Source organism: Ruditapes philippinarum, unplaced genomic scaffold (genome assembly GCF_026571515.1).
Source record: "Ruditapes philippinarum isolate M1 unplaced genomic scaffold, ASM2657151v2 ctg4899_1_1_1_1, whole genome shotgun sequence".
NCBI lineage: Eukaryota > Metazoa > Mollusca > Bivalvia > Venerida > Veneridae > Ruditapes > Ruditapes philippinarum.
The window spans coordinates 13470-37643 of NW_026866768.1; the positions used below are offsets into that span (position 1 = coordinate 13470).

Sequence of the window (24174 nt, forward strand, 5' to 3'; positions counted from 1 at the left end):
AAGATCTGTAGTGGGGGAAAAAAGGATTATTTGTTCGGATGTTGGAAAAGGTGACAGTAGTGATACAGTAGATGAATAGCGGAATGATTCATGCTTCATACCCACTCAAACCAATATAAAATTAACAAAATCTGACACTGAATGCAAATTGCCCTATAGCTAAAAATACATCTCGGGTATCGTAATGTGCCGATGACAATGAATTCGACGAGAGATAAAAGTGAAAAGGGAACTCCCATTACTCCTGACATAGGATATTTATGTAAATGTTGATTTTAAAAATAGCTGCGGATTTACATACATTTATTCAAATGGTCATACATAATGATTCATTATATATTCGATACACTTAAAATTCTCGTTAAATACAGATTAATAAAGATAAATTCAAATATTATTATACTTGTTTAAAAAGTATGCGCACTCACAACTTTTACCGTAAGAAAGAGATAAATATCTATAATAGAAAATGAATCTATTAACTATTTTTAGTAAATGATAGTAATGATCAATCAATTCACTTTAAAAGATATAAAATTGAATACAAAAAAAAACAACTTTAGCTAAACAAACAAAAAATCTACAAAAAAGACAGCATAAGTTACTTAATCAATTACATCTAATGTTGTAATATATGCAAAAACACTCCACAATAAGTGCAGTTTTGATCATTTTGTCAATAATACACTTTTGTGATAATATCTTCAAAAGTGGATGACTTGTATGGGGTTTGCATTCATTCAGTAGTCACGACTAATTTTTTTTAAGTATACAAATGCTGATAATCGTCACCAGTTATGTACTCCCTCACTCCATATTTGTGAATCTGAAGCGATTTCAATCATTCACGACTTAAACCCTATCTTTTTACTAACTAACAAAAGCATTACAACTAAACATGTCAATTTATATTAATAATCACCATTTAAATCGGACTTGCAAAATTTCTCCAATTTATCAACTCCAGAAAATAAAAAGACACCTTATTACCTACAAGGATATCAGTTGGCAAAAAATGATTACAAAAACTTGATTATATTGTTAGTATTTTTTATATAAATTACATGTTTCAACTTCAACCCCACAATTCATAAATACACGTTTATCGCCGTTTATCTGTCCTTAGATCTATGACAATACGCATAAAGGTTTACCAATAAACTATCAAATGAAATTCATACTTTTACTACACCAATTTCCAATCATTGAAAGTTCAATAAATACGTTTGTGGCAAAGACGCTTGTCTCCGTTCTTTTGAACTAATTACTGTAATTACGTACTCGAGTCTCAGAGTGGGTAAACTCATCATAGTATTAAAGGCAAACCCCAACCATTAGTGTTATCAATAATAAAGGCCACTTTTCGTTAAAATGCAGACTGTTGTATTTCTTTAAAAACAATATCAATTCTATAACTCATTTATGCACCCAAATGTTTGCCTTCTAGAAAATTAAATGGTCATGAAAACAAAAGCATATAATTCATGTTAGCACGGTCCTGTCATTTGACATTTTCTCAATGAGCGATGAACGACTTTTCTTAATTAATTTTTCAGCCGATCGAATTTCAAATAATTTTACCTCTGGACATCCATTTATTTCCTTTCAAGGATTTTACGCTCTTCTTGGGTTTTTTTCTCAATGACCTTGATTTAATTTACAGATAATGCTGTTCTGCCCTCCATGACCCATCCGCAGCAGACGACGCTTCTGGATGCATCGGCCATGACCATAATGAACAATATAATCATCGTATAAACATCCTAGTGACCAAATGCCTCATGATCACGTTCAATAACATGTTTGTATACATTCTGACGATGGCCGGGAATTCTGGAACAAAAAGTACCTGAAAATAAAGTGTTTGAAAATGATTAATATAATTAACATTGAATTTGGCATGCAAACAACGTAATTTGCTTTTCACAATCATTCCTATCATTGAGTTATTTAAACAGGACAATAGAAATATATAAATTGGTGAAAAGAAATCCTTGAGCATATATTTGTCTGGGTTTTACTGTAAATAGTTCATAGGAGATAAATACATTCAAACTTATTACATTGATATTTTACTCTTGAATAATTAATATGCATAATGATTTCAGCCAATTTAGATAACAACTTTTTTAAGGTTCAAATTCATAGGTCAAATTCAAAGGGCAATTTTAAAAAGTTTTCCAATTTCTCTTAAAGTACAAAGGCAAGTTTTCCAATACCTTGTCTTTAAATTAAAAAATGCACTACATTTTTAAATCATTCTTCACAATCATGTACTATCGTTTTACAAAGTAAAAGTACAGGGTCCTGTGAGATTTGCTGAAGTCCTTTTAATGAATATGCTGGAAAATATTGGCTATCATTTTCTTAAAATACTATAAATGTCACTGTAAGAGAGTTTAATGAAACATAACAAACTAAGAAAGATGAGGAACAAGAAGTCTTTCTAAATTTTTCACTCAATTACTCAAAATGTGAGTAAATTGTCTGAGAGAACTTTTCATTTCAAGTGATTGAATACTCCCATCAGAGCTAAATATTTTAAATTGACTTGTCCATTTTTCAATCTGGATAAACCGTTCATCATAATTATTCAAGTAAGTCAACTGAGGTCTACATGCTTAAAAACATAAAATTTTAATTTTTACATGGATCAGCTTGCCGTGGCACTTAATTAAAACGGATTTATTTGCGAAATAAACTGAAAATCATATTTCTGCGCCATTCTTAGCCCAATTAGAGTGAAAAGCATTTTGGGTCATTTATCACAATTAAAATATTCATTCTGGAAATATGTAGTGAGGGATTGATCTGAATTTTGCACACAAGTTATTGGTCTAGACCTTCATCAAACGTTAAAGGAATAAGAATGGATGGATCGATGTCTGTCTAATATAAATATTCATCATTTAAAAAGAGGAACCATGACAGTTTCCCTATTGACATCAACCCTATAAGAGAGAAATTCGTGTTTAAAGCCTCTTTTTTTTACTTGAGAAATAAGTTCATGGCGCCGCCATTTTTGCGTTCTGTCATTCTCGCGAGACAGACGAAGACCGAGATTGTGAAACGTGTTATACCCACTTCCGGTATAGTTGTACACGCTGGTACAACTGAAATATAATCTTGATGAAAGAACTTATTAATTTAATTGCGTAACATTATATATTATTTTTTAAAACATTTTATGGAACTGAATTGCTTAAATTAATTAATTGAAGACGGCCGCGACATTAATTATCATTTTGCCCGATACTCAAGCTTGCTGATGATCCCACCACATGATTTTAGGCAATGACTGGCTTAATTTTCAAAGATTAACCATAAATTTACTTTGGGAACTATGAGAAACTTCTTCAAATTGACGATATATCCTTTTATTTTTACCTTAATTTTCGCTAGGACAAGCTGTCCCAAATAGGGTACATCGCCGGTCATATTTTTCAAGGTAAAATAATCAACTAAATCCAATATGCTGAGGACGCGATTTTCCGCCATTGACGCTAAAAAATGAGAAAGGCGCAGGAAAATCGGCAGCCAGACTTATATCGTATGAAAACAAAACTGTCCGTAAAGTTATTTAGGCACCCAGTCAAAACTGGTACCAACAGCAACAGGTTGCCCATTCCGCTATAATTACGCATATTCTCGGGTTTATCCAGTTCCCCAAAGCTTTTTTCCACGTTTATCTACTTACCAAATTACTTTCCCCGACAGATACGCATTTCTTCTACCGTACATTTAATCCAATAAAACAAAAAATCATAAAATCTACTTAATATTTAAAATGATTATTGGGAACTGAAAAAAAATGTGTTGCTATTTTATGACGTGCTGTAATTTACTACAGTACAATTTGACAGGTGTGGAACCGAATTCCCCCTAAGGTCATTCAGTTCACTGATGAAGCGTAAAAAAATAGATGTCTATTTCGTCATTAGAATATTTGACAAGGGTGATAAACCAATTAGGCAATATTGTGCATGATCAAAAGGTCTGTCGGCACAGAGGCATACAAGGAGCAATAAAAATCGTCAGTACACACAGTGTGACAGGAGCATTTGGTGCAAATTAGGAACAATTAAAATGGACAATGCGCAGTATTAGACATAAAGTAGTAAGAACCAGCAATTGTGTGAATAAATAATGCAAATTAGATTTTTGAGCAGCCAATAAAAATGATTTGCCTGCAGTTAATATTAGGCCACGATTACGAAGCGCAGCATCATACGTTGACAGACATGTTAACAAATTTACTTTTCAAAACAGTTGCTGATATTTTTGAAATGTGTACATCAATTATAACATATGTTCACACCTTTAAATTTGAAAGTCAGAAATCAAACTGCAAAAAATTAATTATATGTACTATTAAGAACACGTTTTTAGTAGGGTTTTTATAATGGAAGTGGCTAGCGTACGGGCCCGTACGGCTAGCCAAAAGTTTTTAGCCGTACGTGAGTCACGTACGACTAGCAGGAACACGCTGTATTGGCTAGCCGTACGGCACTTTTCAAAATTTTATGGAAGTCGAAAATGCATATGTTATTTTATGACTTTAAGCGAGGATTTTAACCAAGAGAACAGCATTAATTGTCTTTGGATGTTAACTTTTTAGAGATTAATCGCCTTGATCGCTATATATATCGATCTTTGTCATCGCAAGATGTCGAGAAAAAAAATAGCCTTTGCTTGCATTTACACCAATTGAAATAGTTTACAAATTTTTGATAATAATCCTATTTTGTTTCATTAAGTTTAATTTTCGACACTTTTATATGGAAAAAGACCAACAAACAACAAACAACTGAAAATGATTGTTGTTGGGCTCTTGATAATTGCGGACAATTACCGACGGTACTGTATCAAAAGAAAGTTTGCATTTTCCGTGAAAGGCATTCTAAAATTCTATTGTCAGTCCCTGGATAGGTTTTATTTAAGGCTAATTAATTGATTGACTGTGCTTTTATGTTCGATATTTATCTACTGTTTTGAAAATTATATAATTATTTTTGCATTCACCGTTTTTTTTTTTTCCATTCAATGTTCTTTTTATTTATATTTTCCACTCCGATCATTTTTTATTCGTTTCCATGTGCTTAAAATTAACAAAATAATTTAATAATTCATACATATTAAACAACAAAATGATAAGCATGAAAATCAACAATTTTATAACGTTCGACTTCCATATAATTTTGAAAAATTGCCGTACGGCTAGACAATACAGTGCCGTCCTGGCTAGTCGTTCGTGACTCACGTATGGCTAGAGCTTTTGGCTAGCCGTACGTTTCCTTTAATTTATTTTTTATTTTTTTTTTTTTTTTGATATTGTTACGTATTTTGAACCAAAAAATCTACTCTACACCTCCTGTGAAAATTAAATTGTCAGATCAATACTTTATTATATCAATATTTCCTTACGATTCAACTAGATTTATCATGAATCTAAAAGATGTGGGGAAATGACATCACGCGCCACCCCTGTTTTTATACGGCCAATACACAACATGGCCCGCGCTTACCGATTTGTTAGAAATCGGTGATTTAGCGATTTTAAATTTTGTTATCATTTCGTTTAATAATATTATTTTGGCGGCAGAAAATTTGGCAGACTTATTATTATAGTAATTCTTTTTCTGAAATTCAAGTGCTTTTATTTATTTTAACCTTGTCTTTCCCTTTAAGAAACCTCAGGGAGCCCGCCTGTTAGGGAAAATTTCAAATTATGACCTGACCAGAATAAGGGGTAACTGCAGTTGCAGACCATGATCAGATTGCACAGATGTGCCAGAACCAGTTGCTTCAGCAAGGATAAAAGGTTTACACAATGATAGGTTTAGATTCAACCTTCACTACTTTAAAAAACAAATAAATTAAGGACCAGTAGTTTAATTGAGAGTGTATCCAAAATGTTTTGAACTTTGTCAAAAAATTCTTGTCTGGGAAATATATAACCCCCCCTTTTTAAATAACAGCTAGTTTTGTTTAAAAAAAGCTCAAAAATACAGACAGTATAAATAATTTTTCAAAAACCCTAGGGTTTTAAAAAATTTTTTCATGCCCTTTAATTATAAAGTTGTTTTAATCTTCTCCCCTGATTTTTGAAAAAAAAGGCAACCTTTTAAATTTAAAAGCCCCTCCCAAACTTAATGTAGACAAACAATGCCTGATGATGCTATTGATATTTACATTAGGAGCTAATCAACAAACAAACTGAACTTTGCTTACAATAAGTACATCTCAAAGTTAACCAGTACATGTACTTTTCCCAGTCTTTCTGTTTGTTATGTGTCAGTTATTTTTCTTTAATTTAATATTCATCACCTTTATATAATGAACTAATTGATCTTCTTTGAACTTAGAACTCATTTAATTGATAAAAATATTAGGAATTAACTTTATAAATTAAAAAGTCAAAGCATTTTCAACAAATATCACCAGGAGCCATTATAAGGCCCCATTCCCAATTCAAAATAACCTCCCTTTTCCCAATTTCAAAACTGCTTTTTTTAACTTTTAAGAAAAATTATGTCAAAACCAAAAAAGGCAATTTCAAATAATAATATGATTTATTAGAGCTAGCAGACACGTAAACAACGATAAGCAAATACAAATTAAAAATTAAAATTTAATGTTCAGTGTTATGCGGGAAAAACTTACACATAAACATTTTAAAACATCAATGAAAATAAATGTTTTTAATAAAGTTTGAAGAACTATTCATGAGAAAACAAATAAAAGGAGGAAAAAAAACCCTTTTAACAAATGTAATAAAAAATATAAGGGGAAATTTAAATTTTAAAATGAAAATAAACGTTTAAAAAAAATGCCAATACGGGAAACTAAAAAAAACCTAAACAATAAAAAAACCAAAAAGGGCGGGGGGGGGGCCCAAAATTCAAGAAAAAAACCCGACGGGAAAACGTTGTTTTTGGAAAAAAAATGAAAAACCAAAAAAGGCCCCCAAAAACCCTAAAAATTTAAGGGTTTGGGCAATTTGATAAAAAAGTGCCCCCTTGACCTAACTGGTAAAAGAAACCCAATAAAAAGGGGTTTTTTTATTATATATAAAAAATTTGGGAAGGGGAAAATAGAAAAAAAAGGGACCTCTGACCCTATATAAAGAAAAACCCCAAATAAAAAGGGTTTTTCCTTTAATTAAAAAAGTTTTTTATTGAAACAAAACCCTTAAAATTATTCAAAACCAAAAAAAGGAAATTTTTCAAAAAATTTAAATATGATTTATTAGGGGCCTAGCGGGACCGTAAACAACGATAAGTAAAATTAAAAATTCCCAAATTAAAAAATTTGTTCAGTTTTAGGGCAGGTCCCACAAAAACATTTTCAACTTTCAATGAAAAAATGTTTTTAATCAAAGATGGGAATAAACTTTTCAGAGAAATACAGAATAAAATGGAAAAAAACCGCCAACCCCCCGGCCAAACAAAAACAGAAAAAAATTATATAAAAAAACCCATAAATTTTAAAAGTACAAAAATGTAATTTAAACCCAACAGAGTACCATCAAAAATTTTTTCCCAAAAAATTATTACTCAAAGGGATTAAAAGTTTTAAGTAAATATATAAAAAATAAAAATTCTTAAAGGGAAGCTCTGTGCAAAATTACAGGCAAACCAAAAAAATTAAAAATTAAAAGCAATAGCAAAGGGCAAAATACAGCATTTTCAAAAAATGATGAATCAAGATGTCAGAAAAAGGGTACCCCAAAGGGTAAAGATGAAAAAAAGAAACAAGGTAACGTCAAGATACCATTACCACTTAATTTCCCAAATCCTCAAAGGATAACTATACCTCCTTTAAAAAGGAAAAAAACTCACAATATATAAAGATGCTAACAATCAATGAGAAAACAATAGCCGAGGAAAATAAAATACTTCCCTCAAAGCTAAAACAACCCAAAGTCTACACAATATGATATCCCATTAAACGTGACATCAAAGATGAAAAAAAAAATGGATGGCTTTAATAATTTAAAATGTTACAATAAAGCAAAGCAAAGTAAAAATTATGAACGAAGAAATTTATGTCATGCAAGAAATAAAATGAAAGTTAAAGAGAGCACAGAAACAAAAAAAAAAAAAAAAAAAAAAAAAAGTTGCTCCTTTTGTTGTTTGCAATAGAATAACACTTCTGTGCCACAAGTTGGGAAGATCAATTATTTTTAACTATTTTTTTAAAATAAATTACAAAAAAAAACTAGCCTTTCAGTAAATGAGGGCCACTGTACGAATTTGAAAAAATTACGAAGGAGTCTAACCCCTTCAAAATTTAAGTGCAAACCACCGTCTCTGACTGCGGAAAAACCCTCGAGATTTGGGGGTTTACCACAGTAAAAGAAAGAACCCTGATAGGAATGAATGAAACTGACAATGACGTTCTTCTGCATTTAGCCTCTACTCTGATTTAATAACTTTACCTTAAGCACTATGTCTGAGAATAATCAACTGGACGAGGAAGTATACTCGAAAAAAAAATTTTGAGTCGATGAAAAACTACGAAAACTGTAATCAAAATTTTTAAAATAAAATCAAAATTTTATCAAGGGAAAATTGTCATGAGAAAATTAAAATCATTTGTTTCCAAAATGAATTTAAAAGTAAAAAAGGGTTGTTGACCAAAGGGGGGGTACGTTTAATCTTGGGTTTTAACGAAACCCAAAATTAAAATTCCCGGAAAAACAGAACCCCGGGAAACCCCAAAAGCCTCCACTGTTTTGCCCAAATTGGGCAAAAGAATATGAACTCGACATTTCAAAAGAAATCCAAAAAAATGGGAAATTTTTACAAAACATCAAAAAATTTTGTTTTTTAAAGGTGCCTTAAACAGGGCCAATTTAATTTTTAAATAAAGTTGAAACATCTGTTTCCAAAACACCAAACAACGGGTATTTCCTTTTTTGGGGGGAAAATTTTGGGAAAGATGAGCAAGGGTTGCAAAACCCCTCCTGACATGGAATGAGTAGAAAAACTTTCAGGAAATAACCGATTAAAGATTATACACTCCCTTAATTATTTTTTTTGAAATAAAGTTAATTAAAATATAAGAACCATTTGTAAGAGTAAATAAAAATTATTGATGATAATTCAAATTTTCAAACTAAGCAGTTTCTCATAAGCCGACAAAAACCGGACACAATCTTTTATTCTTTAAGTCTCAACAAAGGACTAACAATTCTCTTTCCCCAAACTGAATAGTTTTCGACCAATTGAAATGGACCAAAATATAATCATTTGAAAATAACGTAGTTACTATCTTCGTCTTACTTAAAAACCGACCCTTCCAAAACATCAGCATGAAGAAGTAGGCGACTTAAATTAGGACTTTTCTAGCAACTAGAAAAAAAGGCAAATTAAAAATTAAACACCAAATATACAATTATTGTCCTGAATGGAAAAAGTCTAATTGTTCATGAATTTTTAATAAAATTACTTAAGGTAATGGGCTCAGCCTGCTTAACTGATCTAGGCTTCAACCTTTTGCAAAACCTTTGAATGAAAAAGATTTAAACAAATAAGAATTAATATGATCAATATTAAAAACCTAAACAAAAAAATGTAAAGTTTTTGACACCACTAAATATATTTTTTGATACTCTCAACAGAAACAAAAGTCCTTTACTGAGAAAATTGAGCATACAATTGAAGAGTAAGAGTAGAGCAGGTAAAAAATTTAAATTTTAAAATATAAACAAAATAAAATAAAAAACTCTCCCACTGCACACGTAGATTTTATTCGTCCCCTCCGCAAAGGCTGAAGAGTTAGAATTTCTGAGCTCTTGGCGTAAAATTTTAAGCTCTGATTCTGAAACAAGGAAATCACCAATTATGAAGAAAACGAAAATGCTCTACATCCACATCAACTTCTTATCATAGGAAGAAATATCGCGGACAACCATTCAAAAATTCATCTCTAAACTTGGAATCTATATGCCATCTACTCAAACAGTCAGAGGCCCGATTATTACAACTACTTAGATGAGTAGCCCTTAATTGGAAACTCATTATATAGATGCCAATGAAGCATATTTCCCTCAAACAATGCTTGCAAGAATGAACATTTGGCTTTACCTGTATTAAATCACAATACAAACTGCCAAATTATCACAATTGATTACAACTTTTCTGCCTTGATAATCAGAACCCCAAAGCTTCAAGGAGACTAGAACAGTCAACATCTCTAAACATGTGATGCCTTAAAGATTGATCCAAAATAAACCTAGGGAAAAACGCATGAAAAATTTAGAGGATTTTAAAACCCCCACGCCCCGTTAAAAAACTATCCCCAAATGAAAAAACTATCAACAAGAGAAACCCTTTACCATTAAACAATAAAGAGAATTTCCCTTTAAAGGGGAAAAAAATATGCCACCCAATAAATCCTTTTTAACTTCAGAAGGAACTTTAAAGGGGTCACCCTTTTTTCCCTAAAAAATCACCCTAACCAATTTTAAAATTCTGTTAACAAAAAAACACTAGGGCCTGACACAAGTCCAAAAAAATTTTTAAATTTTCCCCGCATTTTGTATATTTTTAAAGACGCCCCTATCTTTTACCTAACCCGGAAAAAATCAACCCCCCGGGTTTTCCCCAAACCTCTCCCTTTGTTATCGCTTGTATACTTTGAGAATTAAAAAGGACTCCTTTAAAAAAATCCAAAAAACTTAGACGGTGCCCCCAAACTTTTTTCTACAGGTCTTCAATACCACTTCTAATAAATAGTTTACGTAAAAAATTTAAAAAACAAAACAGCTTAATTTTTCTTTCCACGCCTGCAAAATTCTAAGTTTAAATTTGGCAAGGGTAAACCCACATTATGCTCATAAAAACAAAACATTTTTAACTCTCTGAATATAAAAGCAGAGGGCCTCAACCCCCTAGCCTTTAAAAAAGTATCAAAAAATAATTTATTTTTCCCTGAAAAACCCAAATAAAAATTTTTAAATTTAAGGGCAAAAACTTATTGCCCATAGGGGACGCCTTAAATTTAAATTGTACATAAAACATCCTTGGGCCCCCTTTTTTTTTAATTAAGGGCCCCAAAATCATAATTTTTTGGAAAAAAACCCAAAACGACTATGTCTCCCCGATAACGATCCTTGGGAACAAAGTCATTAACACCAGTTCCATTTTTTGAAAACTTAAATCCAAAATAACTCTACGTTCGGTCAGGGATTTGACTTAGGAACATATTAAGAGGTGATATCACCATACCATTCATCAAAAAGGACAAGTAACAAAAGGACCTATAAATAGCTCCATGTGAAGCTTCTTTTTGCAATATTTAATCATGTGAATTTTGGAAAAAATTTAGCCCCCGGTAATGATTCTTAACTTTTGAGGTTTTAGAAAACAAAATACTTGTTGTATACAAATCATTACATCTATTGGAAAACCAAATTTTCAAAACTCACAAAACCTGTAAGTCATTATAAAACCATGCGAAGCATTCTTGTCATAAAGCGGTAATTCAACTTATGATTCACCGGAATACGACAACCCCTCAAAATTAAAATTTACCGGAGGCTTTAACCTGTCTAGCAATGTCCAGCTTGTTTAAAGAATAAATTTAAATGATCTTTAACAGAAAAAACAAACTTTACACTTTCTGTTATGACAAAAAAAACAATCAGAAATCGATTGTGTTCTTGAAGTTTTTTAAAGAATGTTCCATATTCCTTTTACAAAAATCAGGTAAAAATAAATCAACTAAATTCTCAAGAGAAAAACACAATTGGGACAGTCACTGATTAGCGTGTGGACATGCACTGGAACATCAGGATAGGGTAACTCTTTCTTGTCTAATCCAACAAGTCGCACAGAATATGCTTAGGCAAAGTGAGTTTTACCTCCCCTTTGATTGTGACAATTATGAGCAGATTTAAATGAACATTTGTTCCTCTGATATTTTTGAGCAAAAACCACACTTTGCTACTCTCATCTGTACTAGAACTACTTAACCATTGAGGATATTGCTTACCGTGGGTTTGCTGTCAACTGTACTTACTCAAGATCTGAACCTAAATTTTTGACAGTGTTCTGGCCAGGACAGCTATTCCACATACTGAAAAACATCGCCCCAAGCACTGTATGACCAAGCTCTTTTCTCTTAAAACTGCGAGCGATATAATGATTTTATAACATTTGAAATCATAAGAGCTGTTAAGATACAAATTAACTTTCTCAAAAATTCAAACGACCTTGTTTTTCTTTCTTACAAATTCCTGAAGAAACAAATAATTTCTAATTCTCCAGCAAATAAATAAGTTTTAAAATTCAATTGATTCTCAAAAGATACATTTTGGTTAACAAAAATCAAAGCGTAAATAGAATGGGGATAAATTGCTGTTTAAATTTAACAGAATCTGACGATCTTAAGCAATTCCCCCTGATTTAACCCTTATGTGTCTTTTTTCTCCCCTTTTGATTTTTTACTTTGTTCCCAAAAAGTTATCTAAATTTCCATCAAATCTGACGTAGAAGCCCCCATGAATCAAACTAGAATCAGTTTCTGAAGGGCTCTGAAAATTTTCAAGCTAAAATTTTCAAGTTCCTTTTTAGCCCCCTTTTCCCTTAAAATTTGGGCATTTTTCGTAAAGCATTTTTCAATGACGTACCTTCTGCCCCCCGGGAAATGAAATTTGGATATTTTGCCCCCGAGAAAGGAAGTGTGGGACGAGTATGGTCCCTTCTTTCTAGAGATAGATCGGAAGCTTGAGGTGAAGGGCTTCTCTAAAATCCCCTAAAAACGCCTTCTTTCTCCTCAAAATTTTTTACGAAGAATTTCAATTTCTCCCTCCTGTAAAAAGAGCCCGATGCTCATCCAACTCCCCTCAAACGCCGCAACAAACCTCTCTTTTTCCTCTTTTTCGGCCAAAATCTGAACTTGGACGGTGATTCGGAAGTACCTCAGGCGGTTTTGTCACAGTAGAATCTTCTTCATTCAAATCAAACAACTGGCTGGAGAAAGCCAGAACAGGTTTTCAATTAATTGCCTCTTGGAGTAAATCCCTTTCCCTCATTCATAGCTTTATAGTCAGGAACTTCTTTGTTTCTAGCTGATCTCCTGTCAGTCATTTTGAACAAAATTTCAAAAACAATAAAAAATACCTGTCCTTCAAAAGATAAATACACACAAACAGGCTAGTCCCTGAACAACTGACGATTAAATAGTTCGCTACTCTACATCGTATATGATGAATGGAAAACTGAAGGAAACTTATCAATATGAAATTTTTCGGGCACAGTAAAAACCCTTTCCAAAAACAAATTCGAAGAAAACAACCGACTGGAAACGTTCTTGACAAAAAAACCTGTGAAATTTCGAAAAAAACAACCGACTGGAAAAAACGTTGTCTTTGACAAAAACTGCTAACTAAAAGGGGCCCCAAAACCTAACTTAAATACAGTTTGGGGTAATGATTACAAAAGTGGGACCCTTGACCTAACTGGTTGAAGTAACCCAATCAAAAAGCGTTGTTTATGATAACAACAAATGGAATGGAGTAATAGTACAAAAATGACCTCTGACCTATATAAAGAACAACCAATGAGAAAGGCTGTTTTATCCATAATTAAAAGATTTTATTGTAAACAAAATGCTTCAGATTGAAATGATAAGATAATTTGAGCAGCGTCACGACAAAACCAAGATAATGGGTTTGCGATCAGCATGGATCCAGACCAGCCTGCGCATCTGCGCAGTCTGATCAGGATCCATGCTGTTCGCTTACAAGTAGAGAAACTGATAGCGAACAGCATGGATCCTGATCAGACTGCACGGAGGCGCAGGCTGGTCTGGATCCATGCTGGTCGCAAACCCATTATGTTGGTTTTGTCATGACGCGGCTCATATAATTCTTTTAAGTCATGACCAGTTATATGATCATACATTTATGAATAAAGTTAAAATCTATTTATAAGATTGTTTTTAATTTATTTAATTTTTAATTCCTTAAATTTACCAAAATGACACATAATCTTTCCAAATTTAACACAACGGCCTATTTCCCAAAGTGGCTGGAAAGGGCCCCTAAAGCCAATAGTATGCAAACTATTGAAAAAGAAGGATTTATTTTTATCCCTCCATGAGAAAGGAAAACAAACAAACAATGAAAATTGCAGACTCAGTTTTATGGAGTCTGATGATGTGAGATAATGAAAAGTGCAGCATCTCCCACATACCCTGATCAGACTCATTACTGTTGGCTGGCTCTATACTGCACTGCTGGCTGAGCAACTTAAAATTTTCCTCTTGATATCCCTAATATTGATAATGGACAGTTCCAAAAATGAAGATAGACATGTTCCATTTTAAAAATACAGCAGGTTATGGGTTAAGAGTCTGTCCAGATGGAACTGTCTTTTTCATTAGGTTTCATGTCATACCAACACAGTATAGGCAGTATATGGCTACAAACTAGCATTACTGGTGGAGGAATACCTCAGGTGCGCCTCTATTAGTTATTTCAGGCACAAATGCCACCAAAGTAGAACCACCAACATTCCATAAGCTACCTGGAATAGCTTTCTCACATGAAAGAGTCTGAAGACACTTGAACCTACAACGGTGAGAGGTAAGTGGTTTGATGTGAGCAACCGTAACTACTCAGCCACGGACACCCCCATGACAGGACAGTGACTGTACACTCAGATGACAAGATCTTTTACTTCATTTCTGATCATACAAAATGTTAATAGCCTTTTTTCAGGACACCCGCCTCAAGAAACAATAAAACATAAAGCGAAACTGATTATGTTCAAATAATAGCAGCAGTAGCTCTGTTGCTGTGGGGTTTTTTTCTTCACATTTTTAAAACTATTTTACATCAGGCAACCTTTTAAATTCAATATAAATGTAAATGAATCTTTAATTTAAGTGCAATGGTTGAATAATTTACAGAATGGTTGCTGAAGTGCAGCTAAACTTCTTGCACTTTAGCAATGCAGTATAAACAGCAATAAACTTGCATGATTGGTAAATAGGTAAACACGTCTAGTTAAGCACTTTATTAGATCCGTTATATTTGATATTTTTTCTTTTGTATGTGGTTAAATGAACTGTTCATAAAAGAAATTGTAGAGTACAGATAATAACCATAACAGAAGTGAAGAAATGAATAAAACATTTATACAAATCTGAGGTCACAATGTCATAGCACGCTGCTGTAGGCAACAGGTTTGCTCAAAGACCTACATCTAAATACATTTTTCTCTTAATGAAAGAGGCCTTGTTATATTGCAAGTCAAAATGATTTGAGTATAGACATTTTCCTAATGAACATTTATCAGCATTATAATTAAATAGGCGAAACCTTCATTTAAAAAGTTTCCAAATGAAAGCAAGATCGAGTTAAAGTATCTATTGACTATTCATGACTATTCTAATCACTGAAATAAAACTTCAAAACTCCGAGGCTTCCGAATTGCACCGTCTCAAAGGCAAAATGCACTTGAGACGCATTGAAAATCAAAACCTTGTATGACAAACTAAACAGTGTTTTCAAAGACGGACAAATACAAACAGAACATGCGTAGCTTCTAAACCCTAATTTGAAACACTAATAAAAGTTCAATGAATATAAACATATCCGTTCGCTGAAAAGACGATTTATTCGATTTATTCGGACTACGGTTTTATTGTAAACAGAGTTGTAATCACGTTTCATGGAATAACTCCTTCATACAATGATTGAACCCAAGGCACTTGTCAATCATGCTTGAAAAAAAAAAGTTTTATAAATTGAAACCTTTCATATAGATATAATTTAAGAAAATATACTTGACTTATAATTATTAATATTAACGTTGTAGGGTGTTCTTGTACTCAAACATAATTAAAGTCTTCAAACCATTTAGTCTCCCGGGACTGCGGAAAGGGTATAAAGCATGTTATAAAAGATTATTTTGTTCAACCCAAGTCTTAACAGTCCTCATAGCCTTATTATAATTAGGCAATGATGAACATTACATGTCATACCATCCTTTAAAATAATAAATGTTTATGGAGATTGTTTTTTTGTTGTTGTTTTTTTTAAAAGAAGAGTAAGACGTACTGCACTTTCCTTCACTAAAACAGAATCCATAGAAGCAGTTGGAGATATATTTTATAAAGAACTTGTGTTTCCAAACATTTTCTTTTTTATACGAGTCAAGACATGGTTTAGCACTGGTTATATTAACTGGTCAAAACATGGTGAAGCTTTGGTTATATAATCTGGTCAAGACATTGAAGCACACTGGTTATATAAACTGGTCAAGACATGATGGAGCACTGGTTACAATAATTGGTCAAGACATGGTAAAGCACTGGTTATATTAACTGGTCAAGACATGATGGAGCACTGATTACATTACCTGGTCAAGAACCGGTTGATCACTGGTTATATTAACTGGTCAAAACACGGTGAAGCTTTGGATATATAATCTGGTCAAGACATTGAAGCACACTCGTTATATAAACTGGTCAAGATATGGTGGAGCACTGGTTACAATAATTGGTCAAGACATGGTAAAGCACTGGTTATATTAACTGGTCAAGACATGGTGGAGCACTGATTACATAACCTGGTCAAGACATGGTGGAGCACTGGTTATATAAATTGATCAACTCCTTATTGTGAGACGTTATGCTTGGTGTCAAGATTTGGATATATAATCTGGTCAAGCAACATTTGAAGCACACTGGTTATATAAACTGGTCAAGATATGGTGGAGTACTGGTTATATAAACTGGTGAAGACATGGTGGAGCACTGGTTATATAAACTGGTATAGACATGGTGAAGCACTGGTTATATAAACTGGTGAAGACATGATGGAGCACTGGTTATATAAAACATTCAAGCACTGGTAACATTTACTGGTCAAAGTAAAGACATGGTGGAGCACTGGATATTTAAACTGGTCTAGACATGGTGGAGCACTGGTTATATAAACTGGTGAAGAGACGGCAGAGCACTGGTTACATAAAACATTCAAGCACTGGTAACATTTACTGGTCAAAGTAAAGACATGGTGGAGCACTGGTTATATAAACTGGTCAAGATATGGTGGAGCACTGGTTATATAAACTGGTCAAGACATGATGGAGCACTGGTTTTATAAACTGATTAAGACATGGTGGAGCACTGGTTATATAAACTGGTCTAGACATGGTGGAGCACTGGTTATATAAACTGGTCTAGACATGGTGGAGCACTGGTTATATAAACTGGTCAAGACATGGTGGAGCACTGGTTATATAAACTGGTATAGACATGGTGGAGCACTGGTTATATAAACTGGTCAAGACATGATGGAGCACTGGTTATATAAACTGGTCTAGACATGGTGGAGCACTGGTTATATAAACTGGTGAAGAGACGGCAGAGCACTGGTTACATAAAACATTCAAGCACTGGTAACATTTACTGGTCAAAGTAAAGACATGGAGGAGCACTGGTTATATAAACTGGTCTAGACATGATGGAGCACTGGTTATATAAACTGGTCAAGACATGGTGGAGCACTGGTTATGTAAACTGGTCTAGACATGGTGGAGCACTGGTTATATTAACTGGTCTAGACATGGTTGAGCACTGGTTATATAAACTGGTGAAGAGACGGCAGAGTACTGGTTATATAAAACATTCAAGCACTGGTAGCATTTACTGGTCAAAGTCAAAACATTGTGGAGCACTGGTAATATAAACTGGTCCAGACATTGTGATGCACTGGTTATATTAACCATTTGCCAGTAATGACTATAATACCATCATTTCAAACTTTCCCCAAACCAACCCAAACAAACAAGTTTGTTTGTTTTTTAAAGTTTTCACAAAAAAACATAATTCTTTTGCCTGCTAATATGATGAAGCACGTTCTTGCGGAATTAGATTTGATATATAGAAAGAAAAACTCATTAACCTCATAAAAACATGACACTTAACCAAATAACACAATCAGAGACAGACAAATAACAAACAATAAACATAAACCGCAACAGTTTAATATGTTATAATACCATTTAAATTAAAATCAAGATGAAATACTATCATCTGTCAGAGGTTAAGACATTTTAAAGAGAAAGGTTTCTGTTCAGTGGGTGACAAGTTATTGAAGACTTTATTTTTGGGTTCATAAGAAGCTGTTTAAGTCAATGTAGGCTGTAAGTAACAGTGTACATAAGGTAAATTTCCTTATGAAATGCATGTAACAGTGTACATGGGCAGCACTGAAAAAAAGAAACACAGTATATTTGCAAAAGGGAAAGAAAAAACAATTTTGGGTAAAACTGCATGATTTCAAATAATTTTTCTTTGGGGAAGCAGCCCTATAATGACCCCTGCTATAGAAGGGATAAAGGCCCTGAATGTGTACATTTGTAAATTTGATGGAGCAAATTTTTGAGTGCTAGCACAAAATATAGCCTAATTAAGCTTAATTTGTTAGAAGTCTTTTTGTTAAGTGGGCAATTTAAGAATTTTAGACTGAAATCCTTCAAACTGAAGTAGAAGTTCTAATTTAATTTCAAACAATTCCGCAACACACAATCTGTTGTAAATCACATGTATTTGATTTTTCCTTGCTAAATTACTAGCTGTCCCCATCCCTCTTCATAGAAAATTTAAAACTGTGACCAACAATCTGATTTGACCACTGTGATATGGAACACCCTTTACCACTAGACCACTAATATTTGAAGGGTTTGATTGAATAATTTGTCACACTACATATGAGCCGCGTCATGACAAAACCAACATAATGGGTCTGCGACCAGCATGGATCAAGACCAGCCCGCGCAGTCTGATCAGGATCCATGCTGTTCGCTTATAAACCCTATTACAAATAGAGAAACTGATAGCGAACAGCATGGATCCTGATCAGACTGTGTGGATGCGCAGGCTGGTCTGGATCCATGCTGGTCGCAAACACATTACGTTGGTTTTGTCGTGACGCGGCTCATATATCTTATGGCAAGAAAGGATGAAGGATATGAAACAATATAGGTGGTTGAAAATACCATCATTATATATCGGAGTAAAATCAGCAAATATCAGGTAACAGTTGTGACCATAGTATACAAAGTTCATTTCATACATATCACTTAAGTTAATCTTTCAAACATTGTTAATTGTAATAATGGGATCCATTCATAACTGGTCTAGTTTGAGGACAATTTCATACCAAGTTTGGGTGTGTACCCCGACAAAGTGCGGTTTTCGTAAAATAAAACAAATAAAGCATTAAAACCTCAGACCCACTATTTTTTACAATTTTCCTGAAAATCTCTTTATAGATAACATATTTTGTGGTTTTCTTTGATTTATCACAAAAGCTATTAAAGTACAAATGAAATTCATATTTTTTAAAGAATATTTGCGGATAGAAATTACAATACATGGTGTTTATAATTACCTTTATCAAAATTACTTTACTTGTTTGGCTATTTTTATTACTCTGATCGTTTCTTTCCTCTGAAATAGTAAATATATTTCATATTAAATACGTTGTATGTTGGATGTCAATATGCTAGGTTTAATAGGTACGAGTACACAAAAAGATACAATAACAAAATAACTGCTCGTAAATTCATCAAAGAATCACCTGGCCTGATCGGTGCTGATTTACTACGTACGGTTTGTTTACATCTTTCTCAACCCCCGCCCACCATAATTTTCTTCCTTATATGGCGTATACTATATCACATATGTATATATTCTAATAAAACCAGCTGATGTATTTGTATGGTAGTGGTTTTGTACTGGTTGAACTCATGTAGTAATTCATTGTAAATTTAATGTAATCAAATGAATACAATGTTTATCATCGAAATGTATGTAGTACCAATAAATCAAATATGACCGATCAAGAAAAAAAAGAGGGCTAATAAATGTCACCTGACACCGGAGTGTTCAAATTAATAGGGTTGATTATTTAACAAGAGCAAAAAAGGAAAAGAAACTTGATTATGTTCAATCAGAAATCATGCTTGCAATTATTGGAAAGGAACAAAAATGTAAATCGTAAAAAAATATGAGATTTTTTCTGTACAAGTAATTATAAAACTAATAACTTGTGATTTTTAATTAATTAATAAATTCTGAAATGTAAATAAGAAAGATATGACAAATTGGAAGAATAATTGTAAAAGTTAATGCACTAGAACAATGGCGGGGAGTGGGGAAATAAGCATTTTTAATCTCTTGCAGAGCTTTTTTTCTTTTGTCTGTCTCAAAACTGACGGATCAATTTCCAGTGCTTATGTTTTGGTGCCAAAACTAAACTAAACTTTCGATCCATTTTGGTTAAAACTAGCTGTCCTTTCAGTCGGATGGGTCCTTTACTAGGGGGTTGAAAATCTTTAAGTATATGGTACCTCGTGACTATTCACTAGGCGTGTATGGGTGCAGCACGGTTACAGAGTTATTATATCTTCAAGTAACTTGTAGAGATGATACCACAATCTGATGGCTTTTCATATTTAATATTTTGATTTGTTTTATTTGTTTGTTTAGGTTTAACGGCATTGACACACAACTCAGGCCATACTGAGTAGAACACTTAACATATTTTGGTAATAGCTATAGACTAGTATCCCAATTTATTTAATAAATTGATACTTCATTATTGTATCAGATTCTATATATGACTGATCTACTGTCTATTAATTTATATTGCATTCAATTCTAGTTTTTCATGGTTTTATTTATATCTAATATAAAGTGGCAGTTGAAAGTTCTTCATTCATTTTTTTTATTATAATATATTATAGCTATTAAATAAATCATCACCCACAAAAACATTAAACATTTTAGAGATTTGTTTTTCAACAAGTAACCTCTAATCTGTTCCACATAAAAACCACAAAGTGTCATCTTTAGCCACTGCATGCTCGTTATTTTATCATTAATACCCATAATACTCTGTTCACCTTCAATACTCGGAAATCATCAAAATTACTATTTTTAGTGTCAATTGTATAAACTAAAAAAATCATTGTACCCAGGAAGAGCATTGTATTGAAAAAACGGCTCCGAACTGACGTGAGCAATCAGGTGTGTAACTGAATTAAATGATGAAATAATATTTTTACTGTTTGATCCCCCCTTTTAGAGTTATTTTAACGTTTTCGCTTCATTTGACAAAATAGGATCTTCTACCCACGGTTTACACCACAATTCCAATGTGGTTACATTTTCTGGTTAAAAACTTGTACTTTTTATGAATTAATGGATACTATTTAACCGCAAAACGACCACAATTCTATTGTGCGTGCCAAATGAGAACTTGTACTATTTCAAAATGTTCAATATCTGACTAATATTACCGTTAGTTTGGAAGCCTTCATGTCTATATTTGGTTAAAATGAAAATCAAATCTTCTTCATTAAATTTTTTCTATGCTTGAAAGATAGAAAAAAAATCCTTCATTTGTGAAATGACTGGGATTTTTTTAAAGACTTTTTATTATCATTATTTGTTATCAATGATTTAGTCATTTCCATTATTTGAGTACAAGATAATGTTTGATAATTATGGCCGACCACTTTGCTAATTAGGGAGTGCATTTGATAATTGTTATCAAGGTATACCACTGGTTCAATCCTTTTCTCTGCGTCAAGTTTTTTTTTTGGTTTGGTTTTATGTCACACCAATATAGTATAGGTAATATGGCGACTTTCCACCAGGAAGACCTTAGATGCCCAAACTTGTGCATTATTTCTGGAACAAGCAGGCACCCTAGTAGAACCACCGACTTATAAACAAGACTTTCCGCAAGCAATTATCAACATTAAGAGCAATTAAGTCATTAGTGTATATATATATTCCCACTAGAAATAATTATAAATTCTGCATGAGAGGAAACTCGTAGGATTAATCCAGTTAAAAAGAGAGCTCTGTAGTATCCAAAGTTGCCATCTTATTAAATAATGCCTGAAAATCATAGTAACAGATTTTTTTTTATATTGTTAAATATCTAAATAAAAATATTATTAACCTTTGATTTTAATGCACTTTTACAGAACAATTAAATTATTGAATGAAAGAGCAGAAAGATAATTTAATAAATCAAGGCCTCAATCGTTTTGGTTTTTTTTGGGTTTTTTGAGGGGGGGGGGGATTGTTGGCAAACAAACTTTTCAACAAACCAATTTTCATTTATTACAAACATTAAAATAATTTATGCAAGAATATGAAAGTGAACCATGCAAATGGCAGCATGTAAATAATGTATTGAGAACAAATTGGAAATTATGGAAATTATTCAACAAACAAATTAACATGAAAACATAAAATTTTAGGTCACAGAGTTCAGGTCACACAAGTGTGAAATAATTAAACTTATCAAATCAATTTCAAAACTCTTTACAGAGTGAATATAGCCATATTTCAAAATTATCCTAATGATTTTCATTTTAGCATAAAAAATTCATTGATGATAAGTAGGCGAATTTCTTTTGATCTAACTTCATATAGTTGGCGTTGACTCTAATGGACCATGCCTTTATATAGTCATACACTATGTAGCCTTATTTAGAAAATATATATTAGTACTGTACAGTCACAGCCTTTTTTTGATAATTTCAATAAAAAGACATTTGATTTGATGAAATAATGTTTTTATAACTTCTTACTCAGTGCAAAAACATTAGAGATATTGTTATTTCTAAGGCCGTAATCAGAAAAACAACTTTCTACAAAGCTTAAGGAAGGTTACAAATGTTAGGATTTGGGTTGGACTTTGTGAATATTTCTATTGTGTTTTTGGACAATGTTTTTTTAATGAGTCTTATAAGTGAATTTGTCACATGGCATGGTCTAAGGAGTGTTTCCTATATTGTACTTAAAATTAATAGTGATAGGTATTGAGTCACTTTCCTGGTTGAATCAGGAAAGTAAAATTTTTAAAAATCTTATAATATGCTGCATTTAATTATTCTGTTATAGATTAATATACAGGTTTATCAATAATCATTTCTCTTTAAAAAGTAGGATAGATCAACACCAGCTTTTTCCCTTTAAAAAGAAACATTTTTTGCACTTTCCAGTGTCAGTAAAACACTTGCCTGCCTACAACAGGGGTAATTACATCAATACAATTAAATACAATTTATTTGCCATATCCACACTATTCTAATTATTCGAAATAACCCCGTTTCCTGCCAAAATAGTCATGTGAACAGAAACGAAATTGCAGACGACACCGTAAGCGATTGCAATGGTTGCCGTTCCATAAAATTTCTTTTAGAAAATACAAGCGACACTCATTACATTATTGTAATACTAAATCAACACCTCATTTAATAGTTTTCACTTTTTCCTATTTACCTTTTTGCAACGGCCATTCCAGGAAATGAAGGTCAATTTTGGCGCGAATGAGTCAAACACGCCGGTCAGACTCCACGTAAAATGTTGCGATTGTTAACAAGGAATATGTTCTAATCAACACAACCGGTCAACTTTCGTATCCGTAGGTTGAGGATCATTTAAGAATAAAAAGTAGGCTCTGAAATAGGTTCTAGTAAAAAAATTGCATGTCAAAGAAAGAGTTTCAAAATATTTTAAGATTATATAAATGTTGTTTTTTTGCATGTCAAAAGGAAAAATTAGTAGGCCTAAAATTTTGGACGTAGGAACGATTTTACTTTTTTACCTTTTACTGACATACGAGGGTTGTCCCAATATTCTGTGACAAGATTGATTAAAAGCTAAATAAAACAGGTACGATTTTGATATTTTAATATGTTATAAACCCATATAATTTAAACATTTTCACAAATTTTCATAGATAAATATCAACAAACAACAAAAAGATGCCATAAACACCATGGCAACTAACTGAATCGCGGCGCACGTCCAACGTCAAAGACGGCGTTAAATCTATATAAGGCGCCTTTCTAAAATACTCTCAATGGCTTTCAACGCAATAATGGTACCCATAAAACGTCAATTTCTGACTTAAATCATGTGGTTGTTAATGTCTGTTGAATGTTTAATGGCATACATTAATTTTTGCTATACGCGAACTTCCGGTTTCGTTACTCAGGAAATAGGCGACGAAGATCGGTCTTTCCTTATTTTCGCTTTTTGTAGCGCAAAACTCTGGTTCCGTTCATGCCTTTTGTACACAAATGCTCAGAAAATGTTGCTAAACTGTTATATTTGGTATAT

At 32.7% G+C, this 24174-nt stretch overlaps 1 long non-coding RNA gene across 1 annotated transcript; it reads right to left on the reverse strand.

Moving 5' to 3' along the window:
- Window positions 1-1299: 1299 nt before the first annotated feature.
- On the reverse strand, window positions 1300-23423 carry LOC132733644 (uncharacterized). The gene is made up of 3 exons (XR_009626193.1): window positions 23332-23423; window positions 19418-19476; window positions 1300-1849 (listed from the first exon to the last, which is right to left on the reverse strand). It is a non-coding gene; the product is annotated as an uncharacterized LOC132733644 (long non-coding RNA).
- Between the last annotated feature and the right edge of the window lie 751 nt (window positions 23424-24174).